The sequence below is a fragment of the Bos indicus genome, chromosome 8 (assembly GCF_029378745.1).
Source record: "Bos indicus isolate NIAB-ARS_2022 breed Sahiwal x Tharparkar chromosome 8, NIAB-ARS_B.indTharparkar_mat_pri_1.0, whole genome shotgun sequence".
Classification (NCBI taxonomy): Eukaryota; Metazoa; Chordata; class Mammalia; order Artiodactyla; family Bovidae; genus Bos; species Bos indicus.
The window spans coordinates 42521611-42535201 of NC_091767.1; positions in this window are offsets into that span (position 1 = coordinate 42521611).

The following is a 13591-nucleotide window of genomic DNA, read 5'->3' on the forward strand; positions in this document are numbered from 1 at the left end:
ATCTGGTCACATCACTTCATGGCAAATAGATGGGGAAACAGTGGAAACAGTGACAGACTTTATTTTCTTGGGCTCCAAAATCATTGCAGATGGTGATTGCAGCCATGAAATTAAAAGACGCTTACTCCTTGGAAGAAAAGTTATGACCAACCTAGACAGCATATTAAAAAGCAGAGACATTACTTTGCCAACAAAGGTCCATCTAGTCAAAGCTATGGCTTTTCCAGTAGTCATGTATGGATGTGACAGCTGGACCATAAAGAAGGCTGAGTGCCGAAGGACTGATATTTTTGAACTGCAGTGTTGGAGAAGACTCTTGAGAGTCTCTTGGACTGCAAGGAGATCAAACCAGTCAATCCTAAAGGAAATCAGTCCTGAATATTCATTGGAAGGACTAATGCTGAAGCTCCAATACCTGATGAGAAGAGCTGACTCACTGGAAAAGCCCCTGATGCTGGGAAAGATTGAAGGCAAGAGGAGAAGGGGATGACAGAGGATGATGGTTGGATGGCATCCAAGAGTCAATGGACATGAGTTTGAGCAAGCTCCAGGAGATGGTGAAGGACAGGGAGGCCTGGTGTGCTGCAGTCCATGGGGTTGCAAAGAGTCAGACAAGACTGAGAAACTGAAGAACAAATACAGGCTCTGATAAAGATTCTGCTCTTTATCCTAAGGGTGACAGGAAGGGGGCAGACAGGGGATGAGGGATGGCCACCTCCATCCTGGAGGTCAAGAATGGACTGGGGGAAGGCAAGAATAGACATGGAGTGGAGACTACTTAGGAAGCTACTATACTTGTCCAGGGGGCGTCCCCAGTGGCTCAGTGGTAAAGAACCTGTCTGTAAGGTAGAAGGCACGGGTTCGATCCCTGGGTTGGGAAGATCCTCTGGAAAAGGAAATGGCAAGCCACTCCAGTAAGCTTGCCTGGAGAATCCCATGGACAGAGCCTGGAGGGCTACAGTCTATGGGGTCACAAAGAGTCAGGTACCACTTAGCAACTAAAGGACAATACTTGTCCAGGGAGCAGATGATGGTGCTTGCGAGGTGGAGACAGAGATGGAGAAAAGTGGAGCTAGATCTACAGAACAGGGGTGGAGTTAGGAAGGGGAAGGCCTAGGCCCAGTGATACCATGTGCAAAGGGATGAGGCACTGAAGTGTGAAGCAGAAGATGGATGCAGCATCCCAGAGGAGTCACTCTGGTGGAATCCATGGAAAGGTATAGGTGCAGGAGTCATGGGAAGCTGCTGGAGTCTGAAGGAATCAGATCACATGGCACTCCTGACAAGCCTTATCATGGTGGACACAGGAAACTGAGGCATTTAAGAGGGGGAATGGGACTACCAGATTCATGTTTTATAAAGAGCATTACAGGGAAGCTAGAGAATGGATCTAGGGAGAATGAAAGATACTTTTGAGTATAAACAAGGCAATGAATTAGGAGACTGTCACAGTTCAACATAAGAGTTAATGAGAGCTAATCTCTGGACAGACTATGGGGTTGCAAAGAGTCAGACATGACTGAGTGGCTAACACACACACACACACAGACACACACACAGACACAAAATCTTAAGACATGGTGTCATGAGACTGGGGGATGACAGGGCTATGAGTCTATTTCTGAGACTGGATCAGTTGATAATTACAATAGTCATGACCTGTGGCCCATATACAACCCCAATATCTTCTCCCACACGGTCCCCTGGATCCTTGCCAATGTAAGAGCTGTAGAATGAAACAAATGAAAAGATGTCATTAGAACCAAGTCTCTGGCAACATTTTGCTTTCAAAACCTACCCTCATTTTGATGTGACATTGTCACCCAACTAAACCATAGGTTCTTTAAGAAGAGGGATCATGTCTTATTTGCTGTCTCATGTCCTTATTGCTATACTTGCTGCAAAGAGGAGACTGAATAAATACTTGAATACATAAATTAAAAAGGTGTATTTCTTAGCACACCAGCCACACAACTAACATTAAGAGGAAAAATATACACACATTAAGGAATTATGGGACCTGATAGCTGCCTTTTAAGACAAAATGTTGTCCTTATTCTGCTCATGCTGCATAATAAGCTGTCATCTTTGTCACCGAGGTGTACTGGTCTCGATCGGTGCTCCATTGCCAAAGGTGTTGTATGTGCATGGCGAGGTAGACTACTTACTATGTGATTTATATAAGTCTGCAAAAAAACCCACCTCAGGCCCAACACACCTGAAAAGAGATTATCACACCATCATCCAAGTGATAGGGGTGCAAAAATTTCCTTGAATTTGTTGTTCAAAGTGTGTCAACTCCATCATGAGAGTTTTGCAACAAAGGAAAGGATTTCCATTTGTTTCCCCAGTGGTTTTGGCTTATCTGAAATGAATTCAATTCACCAGACCTCTTATCTTCAAGGACATAAGCAGATCCCATTGGAAGATCTGGTTCTGAGACCTTTTTGCTCAGAAAACTTTAGTCTCAGAAAACTTTAGTTAAGATGTAAGTCCCAAAAGGCAGAGCTTTGAACATATTGGAGTTAGGGAGAAAGCAATTAGACTAGTAATTCAGAGCTTAGGCCTTGCGTTACCAGTGTTTAAAGCTTAATAAAGGCTTTAACAAAGAACAATTAAAATCTTAGAAGGAAATCAGAGGGAAAAAAGTTCATTTGATATGTGAAGATTAAATAGCCTCTGAGTATGTGTGTATGTGTATGTATTTATATGTATTTTTAGCAGGTTTGGTCTTCTAATTATGACACAAAAATATAGAAGAAAGGTCACACAATTTCTTTTAGAATTAATTGGTGCCATCTAAGAGAGAAACTCTAATCTTTTCTCATGGTAAAATCTAGTAGAGTTATAGCATTATTTTTTCCCTCCATGATCTTAGACTACTTTGAAACTAGTTGTCCATCCTGTTGCTGATTTAGTAGATGGAAATGAGAGAACGTGGTGGCAATAAGTGGCAAGAGGAAAAAGTGTTAGTCGCTCAGTTGTGTCTGCCTTTTTGTGACCCCACAGACTGGCAGACCCCCCCTGTGACCGCCAGGCTCTTCTCTCCATGGAATTCTCCAGGCAAGAATACTGGAGTGGGTTGCCATTTCCTTCTGCGGGGGATCTTCCCGACCCAGGGATCGAACCAAGGTCTCTCATGTTTCAGGCAGATTCTTTACCATCTGAGCCATCAGGGAAGCTATGCTGGCAAGATGAAGGTAAGAAGGAGAAGCAAGGTTCAGGGAACACACGGTGTTGCATGGAATATTGTTGTGCTGGACTTCTCCATCTGCTTCCAGATCCACTCTCTACTCTTCTGTGTCTTGCTCTGTGCCCCCAAAGACTGTATTAGTAAGCTCATTTGTCTTCTGCCTTCCAACTGATACCAGCAGGAACTCTGGGGGTGAGGGATAGTGAGGTCAGGGTGTCTATTTCCCTGTTGAGTTTCCGATTGCCTGCCTGCCTCCACCTCAGGTCACTTTGTTTTGGTTTGGGGGTGAGTAATGGGAGGGGTCATCTTTTATGGCTACTTGCCTGGGTTCAAGTGCCTGCTCCTTCCTCTCACTCTTTCATGTCTACATGTACTAATGGTCCTCTACTACTGCTGACCAGGATGCTTCATCAGACTCTGTTGATTCCCCTGAGCCCTGCCCATCCCTTTGTAAGGGTCCCTTCATTAACACGTCCCAGGTTCCATCTGAAGGTATCATCAACTAGCTTCTTGCTGGAAACCTTGACTGATACAACTGTCTTCTACCCAAATGAGGTACTAAACTCTGACAAGATGATCCTGGAAAATCCCAAGGAGACAGGGTAACAATTTTTACTGACCTTTTTCTTTGGCTTTAGTAATGAAAAAGTAAATGGATGTTTAAAATGTAATCTCTAGTTAATTATTGATGGGATAAAGCTCCCTTAGGGCCCACTCTCCTATGGTAACCTCAGATCCCCAATAACTATAAATAAAACTATGAAACTACTTTATGAATTAAGTTGTGAACATCTTCAGTTTGAGATGCCTGAGGGGATGGCCTAGTGGCAATACTTCCTAAGCTTTCAAAAACCAAAGTGTTTGCCGTTGGAAACAGTGAGTTCCACGTGGTAGGAAGTATTCAAGTAGACACTGGAAAAGCAATGGATTAGAAGTTGAACTTCATAATTTTAAGGCCTTTTCCAATGTGTACTTTTATGATTCTTGGATTTAAGATATAATGGTTTATCAGCAGAAATTTATTATGAAAATGTTGATTACTAAGATGGGTATTTAATTTATATGCAGAGTACATCATGAGAAATGCTGGGCTGGAAGAAGCACAAACTGGAATCAAGATTGCAGGGAGAAATATCAATAACCTCAGATATGCAGATGACACCACCCTTATGGCAGAAAGTGAAGAGGAACTCAAAAGCCTCTTGATGAAGGTGAAAGAGGAGAGTGAAAAAGTTGGCTTAAAGCTCAACATTCAGAAAAAGAAGATCATGGCATCTGGTCCCATCACTTCATGGGAAATAGATGGGGAAAGAGTGGCAGACTTTATTTTTTTGGGCTCCAAAATCACTGCAGATGGTGATTGAAGCCATGAAATTAAAAGATGCTTACTCCTTGGAAGAAAAGTTATGACCAACCTAGATAGCATATTCAAAAGCAGAGACATTACTTTGCCAACAAAGGTCCATCTAGTCAAGGCTATGGTTTTTCCAGTGGTCATGTATGGATGTGAAAGTTGGACTGTGAAGAAAGCTGAGCGCCGAAGAATTGAGGCTTTTGAACTGTGGTGTTGGAGAAGACTCTTGAAGTCCCTTGGACTGCAAGGAGATCCAACCAGTCCATTCTGAAGGAGATCAGCCCTGGGATTTCTTTGGAAGTAATGGTGCTAAAGCTGAAACTCCAGTACTTTGGCCACCTCATGCGAAGGGTTGACTCATTGGAAAAGACTGTGATGCTAGGAGGGATTGGGGGCAAGAGGAGAAAGGGACGACAGAGGATGAGATGGCTGGATGGCATCACTGACTCGATGGACGTGAGTCTGAGTGAACTCCGGGAGTTGGTGATGGACAGGGAGGCCTGGTGTGCTGCGATTCATGGGGTCGCAAAGAGTTGGACACGACTGAGCGACTGAACTGAACTGAACTGAAGATGGGTACTTTAATATACTGATAAGTGAACGGTATATACATAAATTAAAAAAAATCTATTGGCACTAGTGGTAAAGAACCCACCTACCAATGCAGGAGACGTAAGATACATGGGTACGATCCCTGTGTCACGAAGATCCCCTGGAGGAGTGCATGGCAACCCATTCCAGTATTCTCGCCTGGCAAATCCCATGGACAAAGGAGCCTGGTGGGCTACAGTCTATGGGGCCACAAAGAGTCCGATACAACTGGAGTGACTTAGCATCAAAAAGCTTACAGAGAATTCACCTTCAGCATGACACGGTGAAAATCCTGGTATCTGGAGACATATTAAATTTCTATTTCAATCCTCGTTCTTAACGAAAAGGCATGTGTCCTATGGAAGCTACTTAACATCTTTGTATTTCAGTTTTCTCACATCTTTCTCAATAGAGTAATGATGGAAATTCACTGAGATAACGCCTACAACAAATTTAGGTACTCAATAGATGTTAGTTCTCTTTGCTTCACTATCACCATTAAACTGTTCTTCCTGTTACATCAATTTATGGTGCTAAGGTAAATAAGAATGCATTTAAGATTTCTTTTTCAAGGAATAAAATAATGCCATTTGCACAACATGGAGGGACCAAGATATTACCACACAAAGTGAAGGAAGTCAGGTTCAGAAAGATGAATATTACATCACTTACATGTGAACTCTAAAGAAACTGAAACAAATGGACTTATTAAGAAACAGGATCAGACACACAGTCATAAAAACTTATGGTGACCAAAAGAGGAAAGGCAGCGGAGGGATAAAATAGGAACTTGAGATCAGCGGAGATAAACTACCATACCAAAACCAGATAAACAAGAAGGTCCTATTGTGTAGTACAGGGAACTTTATTCAATGTTATAATAACTTATAATAGAAAGGAATCTGAAAAAAATTTATAGGCTGTATGTATAACACTGAATCAGTTTGCTTTACACCCGAAACTAAGACACCACTGTATATCAGCTATATTAGAATAAAAAAGTTTTAAAAGTAAGCATGCGTGGGACGATTTGGGAGAATGCCATTGAAACATGTATAATATCATATATGAAACAAATCGCCAGTCCAGGTTCGATGCATGATACTGCATGCTTGGGGCTGGTGCACTGGGACGACCCAGAGGGATGGTACGGGGAGGGAGGAGGGAGGGAGGTTCAGGATGGGGAACACATGTATACCTGTGGTGGATTCATGTTGATGTATGGCAAAACCAATACAATATTGTAAAGTAATTAACATCCAACTAAAATAAATAAATTTATTAAAAAAATAAATAAAAGTAAGCATGCAAATAAAGTTGAAAAAATTTTAATTAAAAAAAAGAATTCTGTTTTTAGTTGAAAACCACAATCAAAGTAATGATCAAGACCCTCACTTTAGCATCTCACAACTGTGAGGGCACAGTGTTTCATATCACAGCAGATATATTATATAGGAAAGTCTTTCCCCAAAGAGCTGGTATTTAAATATACTAGTGAACAAATTCTATTCATACATTGCTTTCCACCTCTAGCCATTTTGCTTGGAGCCTCACAACAACCTAATAAGCCAGACATTATTATCTTCACTTATAAAAAGAGGAATTTATAAAGGGCAGAAAATCACTCATAATCCTAGAGGAAGTGATCTTTCTGCGACTCATTCAGACATTTCAGGTTGGGGATTTCGATTAAAAAATCAAGAAACAGTTTAAAATGTAAAAAAGTAAACAACACGCAGGAGCTATATATGTTAAGCCAATCATCTCTAAATAGAGTCAGGAATTTCTAGAACACCTCCCTGGCCTGGGGCAGTGAGGCGTGAGAAAATTAGGCAGCTGAGGGGTTAAGAGCACAGACCCAGGAAACTGGATCAAATCCTGCTACCTGCATATGTCACTTGTGTCACGTTGGACCAGCTATCCAGCTTTCCATGCTTCAGTTTCCTCATCTGCAAAAACCATAGAGCCTACTCCTGGGGGGGTTGCAAGGTTTAAATGAGATCACCCAGTTAAAGTACTTGGCATAACCCCTACTTCAGAGAAAGTGAAAAGTGAAGTTGCTCAGCTGTGTCCAACTCTTTGTAACCCCCTGAACTGTAGCCTACCAGGCTCCTCCATCCATGGGATATTCCAAGCAAGAATACTGAAGTGGATTGCCATTTCCTTCTCCAGGAGATCTTCCTAACCCAGGGATTGAACCCAGGCCTCCCACATTGTAGGCAGATGCTTTACCGTCTGAGCCACCAGGGAACACTTCAGAGAAAGTGTTTAATAAATACAGTGATTACCATTGCAGGACGAAACAGCAGCATCCCAGTGGAGAGCTCATTTGCCTAGAGCCGCAGAGCTGGTTAGATGCACGGACTGGAGCCCAGACCCTGTCCAGGGTTCTTTTGTTACAACTGCACCACAGCTTAATTAGCTTTTGAAACATGGGTGATCAGAATTTCAGCTCAAAGACAGAATAACAGCTAGATAGCCTGCAACCTGCAATCGATCCATGGTGATTTTCCAGGAAGAAAACACATCACAAGCATCTATGAAGAAAACATAAATAAATCAAATTCCTTGAGAATGTGCTTGTCTTCCTCCCATGTATGGGACTGCCTCACAGCTGAAACCCTTAAAACATGCTTGGTTGGTGACGCGAGTGACCACATTTCTTTAGGCATCAAAACGCACAGGCTTGTAACACACTTGGCTCTTCCTGTGACTGATGCTGTAGTGAGGCCCCAGAGTAGACGGTTCTGACAGCACAGAAATGGATGTGGAGATTAAAGAACTAAAGGAAAGCCTGCAATCATCTTTGAGACTAGCCTGTGCCTGGTTTTATACACACTCCTTAGCTATTTTGCATCACCTGGGATGTATCACTCCCAGCTGCAATTCAGAAAGCTTTCTTTTGGTCACATGCTACAACCAAGAAAGAAGCAGCCTCCAACCAGTTACCATACTATCCTTGGCTAATAAGGGCGGCTCCATCACAAGGCAGCGATGCTGAATGAATCTAGGCAATCGAGACTGAAATCATCTGATGAAACTTTAAACAAGATTGAGCTTAACATGATTCTTCAGCATTTTTCCTCTACTCAGATCTCTTCTGCTAGAAGCATTTGCTCTTCCTTGCTTTTTAAAGTCATTTCACATAACCCTAGACAATTCCAGCAAGCACAAGCTGACCCCATATCTTTATTGGGCTCTTGTGGCACCATTTTCCTGACTTTTCTTGGAATACAAGTAGAGCCTCACTGGGTTTATAGAGTGCTTTTCTGGTTAATGAAGACTGCACAGTCTTATTCCTAATTATGACAGTCCCTTTTGTAGTGTCATGGTTCTAGGAAAAGATTGGAAAGTTTACATCTTTAAATGCCAAGCCAGTTAAACATTTGTAGCGTACATTAAAATTCGAGGAGTTATAATATCCGATTGAATTTTTTAAGACCTCCAAGCAGTAGATACCTCCATGCAGATTGTCTGCAGATCCTCAGAGAGTAATAGATGAGGACATTTCAGTCTAGTGTATCTGAGCTGGGACAGAGTAGAGAGGACTCCTGTTGGGGGGATTTGTCTGTTTGAGAGCCAGGAAGATGCCTTTCAGCCCCACCAGTTTGAGAAATCTATTCATTCTTTTCTTAAAGAATATGGTGACATTTTCCCACTTCCCTGTTAAGCATGAGGAATTTAAAACTGACTCATATAGAGGGACTTGCTTAGATCATATGTCTGGATTTTAGCCAATGATAAGGATGTTTTCAAGTATACAACCCCAGCAACACTATTGTGTTGGCTTTTGAGTTATTTTGGGGAAGTTTTGCATATTTAGCTTGCATCCCTCTAGTGGGTTCTTCTCTGTTTTGATTTCATTCCAGTTACTTAACTTCACCCTTAAAAGCAGGGGGAACTTGGAAACTACTTTTCTCATTTAGGAAATGGGTACCTGCCGTTTCATCCATGGTGACCAAAGACAGAAGGTAATGAGAGCCTGTGGAGAAGGAAATGGCAACCCACTCCAGTATTCTTGCCTGGAGAAACCCATGGATAGAGGAGCCTGGCGGGCTACAGTGCATGGGGTCACAAAGAGTCAGACACAACTGAGTGACTGATCACACAATGAGAGCTTGACCCTACCTTGGGTCACCTTTCATACTCATTCACACAAGACTTCCTTCTAGGAAGAGGCCAGCATGGTAGGACAGAATTTGGCTTGATGCCCAGCATTGCCACGGGTGTCACCTTTGAGTCTCACCTTCTGCCTCTGTAAAATAGGGCAACAGAGTCAATCCATGGGTCTCTCTGATAATTCTGAAATAACACATAAAGAGCACTGAGCTGTGTACCCAGGAAGTGCTTGCTATGTGATGGCTGTCTTTCCCCTTTCTTCCAAGATGATCAGATAAAATACTCAAGAGCCAGCTGGGGAAAGGAAATTCACAGCAGAAACCTCAAAAATTGTTATCCAGTGAACATGTTCTTTTTTGGTGAAGAACTGGAGAAAACTGGAGAAATTTCTAAATATGAAACTTTTTTCTTGTCATTAACCTTAGAACTCTCAGATGAAAAGCAGCAAGACCATCCTACATGAGGAATATATCATCAAGAAGCAGATTAGCATTGGCCTACTTGCCACCAGGGGACAATATTAGGCTATAATTATTGTGCAGATCCTTCTATGAAATGCTGAGCTGGGTGATGGCAGATCCAAAAAGAGGTATGCAACAGATCCTTCGAATAGGGGGTGCAGTGTAATGGAAAGAATAGTGGTCCTTGACTCCACATTTGGTTCAGTTCAGTAGCTCAGTCATGTCTGACTCTTTGCGACCCCATGAACAGCAGCATGCCAGGCTTCCCTGTCCATCATCAACTCCCAGAGTCCACCCAAACTCATGTCCACTGAGTTGGTGATGTCATCCAACCATTTCATCCTCTGTCATTCCCTTCTCCTGCTGCCCTCAATCTTTCCCAGCATCAAGGTCTTTTCAAATGAGTCAGTTCTTCTCATCAGGTGGCCAAAGTATTGCAGTTTCAGCTTCAGCATCAGGCCTTCCAATGAACACCCAGGACTGATCTCCTTTAGGATGGACTGGTTGGATCTCCTTGCAGTCCAAGGGACTCCAAGAGTCTTCTCCAACACCACAGTTCAAAAGCATCAATTCTTCAGCACTCAGCTTTCTTCACAGTCCAACTCTCACATCCATACATGACCACTGGAAAAACCATAGCCTTGACTAGACGGACCTTTGTTGGCAAAGTAATGTCTCTGCTTTTGAATACGCTGTCTAGGTTGGTCATAACTTTCCTTCCAAGGAGTAAGCGTCTTTTAATTTCATGGCTGCAATCACCATCTGTGGTGATTTTGGAGCCCCAAAAAATAAAGTCTGACACTGTTTCCACTGTTTCCCCATCTATTTCCCATGAAGTGATGGGACTGGATGCCATGATCTTCGTTTTCTGAATGTTGAGCTTTAAGCCAACTTTTTCACTCTTCTCTTTCACTTTCATCAAGAGGCTTTTTAGTTCCTTTTCACTTTCTGCCATAAGGGTGGTGTCATCTGCATATCTGAGGTTATTGATATTTCTCCCAGAAGTCTTGATTCCAGCCTGTGCTTCATCCAGCCCAGCATTTCTCATGATGTACTCTGCATATAAGTTAAAGAATCAGGGTGATAATATACAGCCTTGATGTACTCCTTTTCCTATATGGAACCAGTCTGTTATTCCATTTCCAGTTCTAACTGTTGCTTCCATTGCATACAGGTTTCTCAAGAGGAAGGTTAGTTGGTCTGATATTCCCATCTCTTTCAGAATTTTCCACAGTTTATTGTGATCCAGTCAAAGGCTTTGGCATAGTCAATAAAGCAGAAATAGATGTTTTTCTGGAACTCTCTTGCTTGCAACATTTGGTTACCTAATCACTAGTCAAACATCTCTAACCCCTAGTTTTCGTTGTTTTGTTTTCTTACCTGTAAAACAGGCAATGAGATTTTCTATTTCCTCACAGGGACTATTTAGAGTAGAGATCCTCAAACTTTCATGTGTATAAAATGCTCCTGAGGGTCTAGGTAAAATGCAGAGTCTGGTCCAGTAGATTGGGGGCAGAGCATGGGATTTTACATTTCTAGCACTTCTGGGAGATCCTGATGCTCCCGCTCTGGGGACCACACTCTGAGAAGCCAAGGTTTAGAGGGCTGTATGATGTTATGGGCTTCCCAGGTGGCTCAGTGGTAAAGAATCTGCTTGTCAAGTGGAAGATGTGGGTTCAATCCCTGGGTTGGGGAGATACCCTGGAGAAGAAAAAGCAAACCCACTCCAGTATTCTTGATTGGAAAATCCCATGGACAGAGGAGTCTAGTGGGCTACAGTCCATGGGGCTGCAGAGTTGGAGCTGGACACGACTTAAGAGACTGAACAACAACAATGGTATATCTTTAAAAAGGACTTGTAAACTCTTAGGTACAGTAAGTGGAAGGTGTTGCCACTGGCAGTGGCATTAGTCATATATTCTACGAGAAATCTGACTTTCACGTCTTTCCATTCTATGTAGTTCTTTTCAGTGTTTCTAAAAGCAACCATATTAAAATTTAGGTGGTTTTTTTTTTAGTGTGGTTAAGATGAGGCCTATGGGAATGTACCATGTCTGGTACAACATAGATCCTATAGGAAGAAAAGAAGAGATAAAGGGAAAGAGGATGAGAGGGAAAAATATACAAGTATATTGTGTTTTAGGGGTAGAGGTGGCTGTCTCCTTTTAGTGATAAGAAGATGCAACAGAAAGAAGGGAGACAGCCTGCTGGCATATTGCATGAGTATTTAAGGAGAGCAGTAAGTGAAGACAGATTACTCAAAGGTGTTTACACTGATGATGGGAACATTTAGGGATGCCACTGTGGATAGATATGACTTGATACATTTCTAGAAACTACTCGTGGTGCCTCATCTGTCTATATATGGCTACATCTACTCACAAGCCTCTTGAGGTGAGACAGAAACACAGAGAATTTTTTTTTTTTTTTGTCAAAAAACATTACTTTTAGGTTTCATTTAAGGCCACAGATCTTACGTGTAAGTGAACAGCTTTCACTGTGTGAAGAACAGGAACTTAAAAGTTTTCTTACTTATTTTGTTATCCTAGGGAAGCCTGGTTGGCTGCAGTCTATAGGGTGGCAGAGCCAGACACGACTTAGTGACTGAACAAACAGCATGTGTTTGCCGCTTGGACACAAGCCGAGGGGACTTTCATCTGCTTTGTCCACTGCTGATCCTAACAAGTGGAATTGCACCTACATGGAGCAGGTACTCAGTAAGCACTGGTTAAAGGAGCGATGAAAGAGTGAGCATGTGAGTATATAAACGCCCAGCAATACTTTCTTATGAACTTTAGAGAAGAGGTTGCAGTTTTAAACTTATTGAGGGCATCTTCCGATTTCTAAAAACCACATCTCATGTCTCATTATTTAACTCCTTTTCTTCCAAATAAATAACTTTCTCTTTCTTACTAAAAGACAGCATCCAATCCACTGTCCAAGACTTAATGAATATTCATTGAACAGTGAACAAAAAGGACACCTTTTTCCCTTTATCTTTCTAAAAACAAGTTGCTCATGGAGACTCATCCAGAGGCTCCTTGGAGAATTGCATGTCGCAGAGTTTCCTGGAGTGTACAGGGTCATTTCTGAGTCCCTAAGGGATCTCTTTCTCCTTGCCTTGGTGACTAGGGAGCCCCAGAAACACAACTGGAGAAGAGCTGGTCACTATGCAGGTGATCAGGGGAAGACCTCTGATGGATCTGAATCTGTCTCCTACAAACATTCTGGACCAACGGGACACTTACAGCACCTCCTGAGGCTGAGCACTGTGGCAAGAAATGCCAGTTCCTAACTTGAATTTCCCCAGGGATGTGCCAATTGGGTCCTGACAAAGCACTAACTGAAATAATGCTTCTCTCCTATTCTGGGGACCAGTGATCCTGGGATGCCTTGGAGATGGGCCTTTAGTTTGGTAGCTCCTGAGACAACCACAGTTTACTGCCTTAACCCTTCAAAGGTGGCACTGACAGTATCTAACCGAGCAGGGTGTCACGGTGACCTGACCTTGGAAGTGGGTTAGTGGGAGCTGAGCTCCAGCTTGTGAATCCTGTTTTCAGTCTTCATGTGGTTTTAAGATTTAGCCCAATTTCCAGACTATCCCATACCCAGGCTTGAAAATGGCTTTATTTCACACTTTGCAGCAGGAGGTAAGTGGGTTTCTCTGTGAAAGTGATGGTGCCAAAGACATTGACGAACATTAAAAAATGTCTGAGCATGGCTTCAAGCCACTCAGGCTGTTTCTCATCCCGCGCCGTGCCTCGCGGAGCGTATGCAAGTTCAGAGCTCCCTTTGAAATTAGCGGCGGTTATAAGCTTGCAGCAACTCGGTGGGGCTCTGAGCAATATAACAAATGAGCCCCTTTGAAGACTA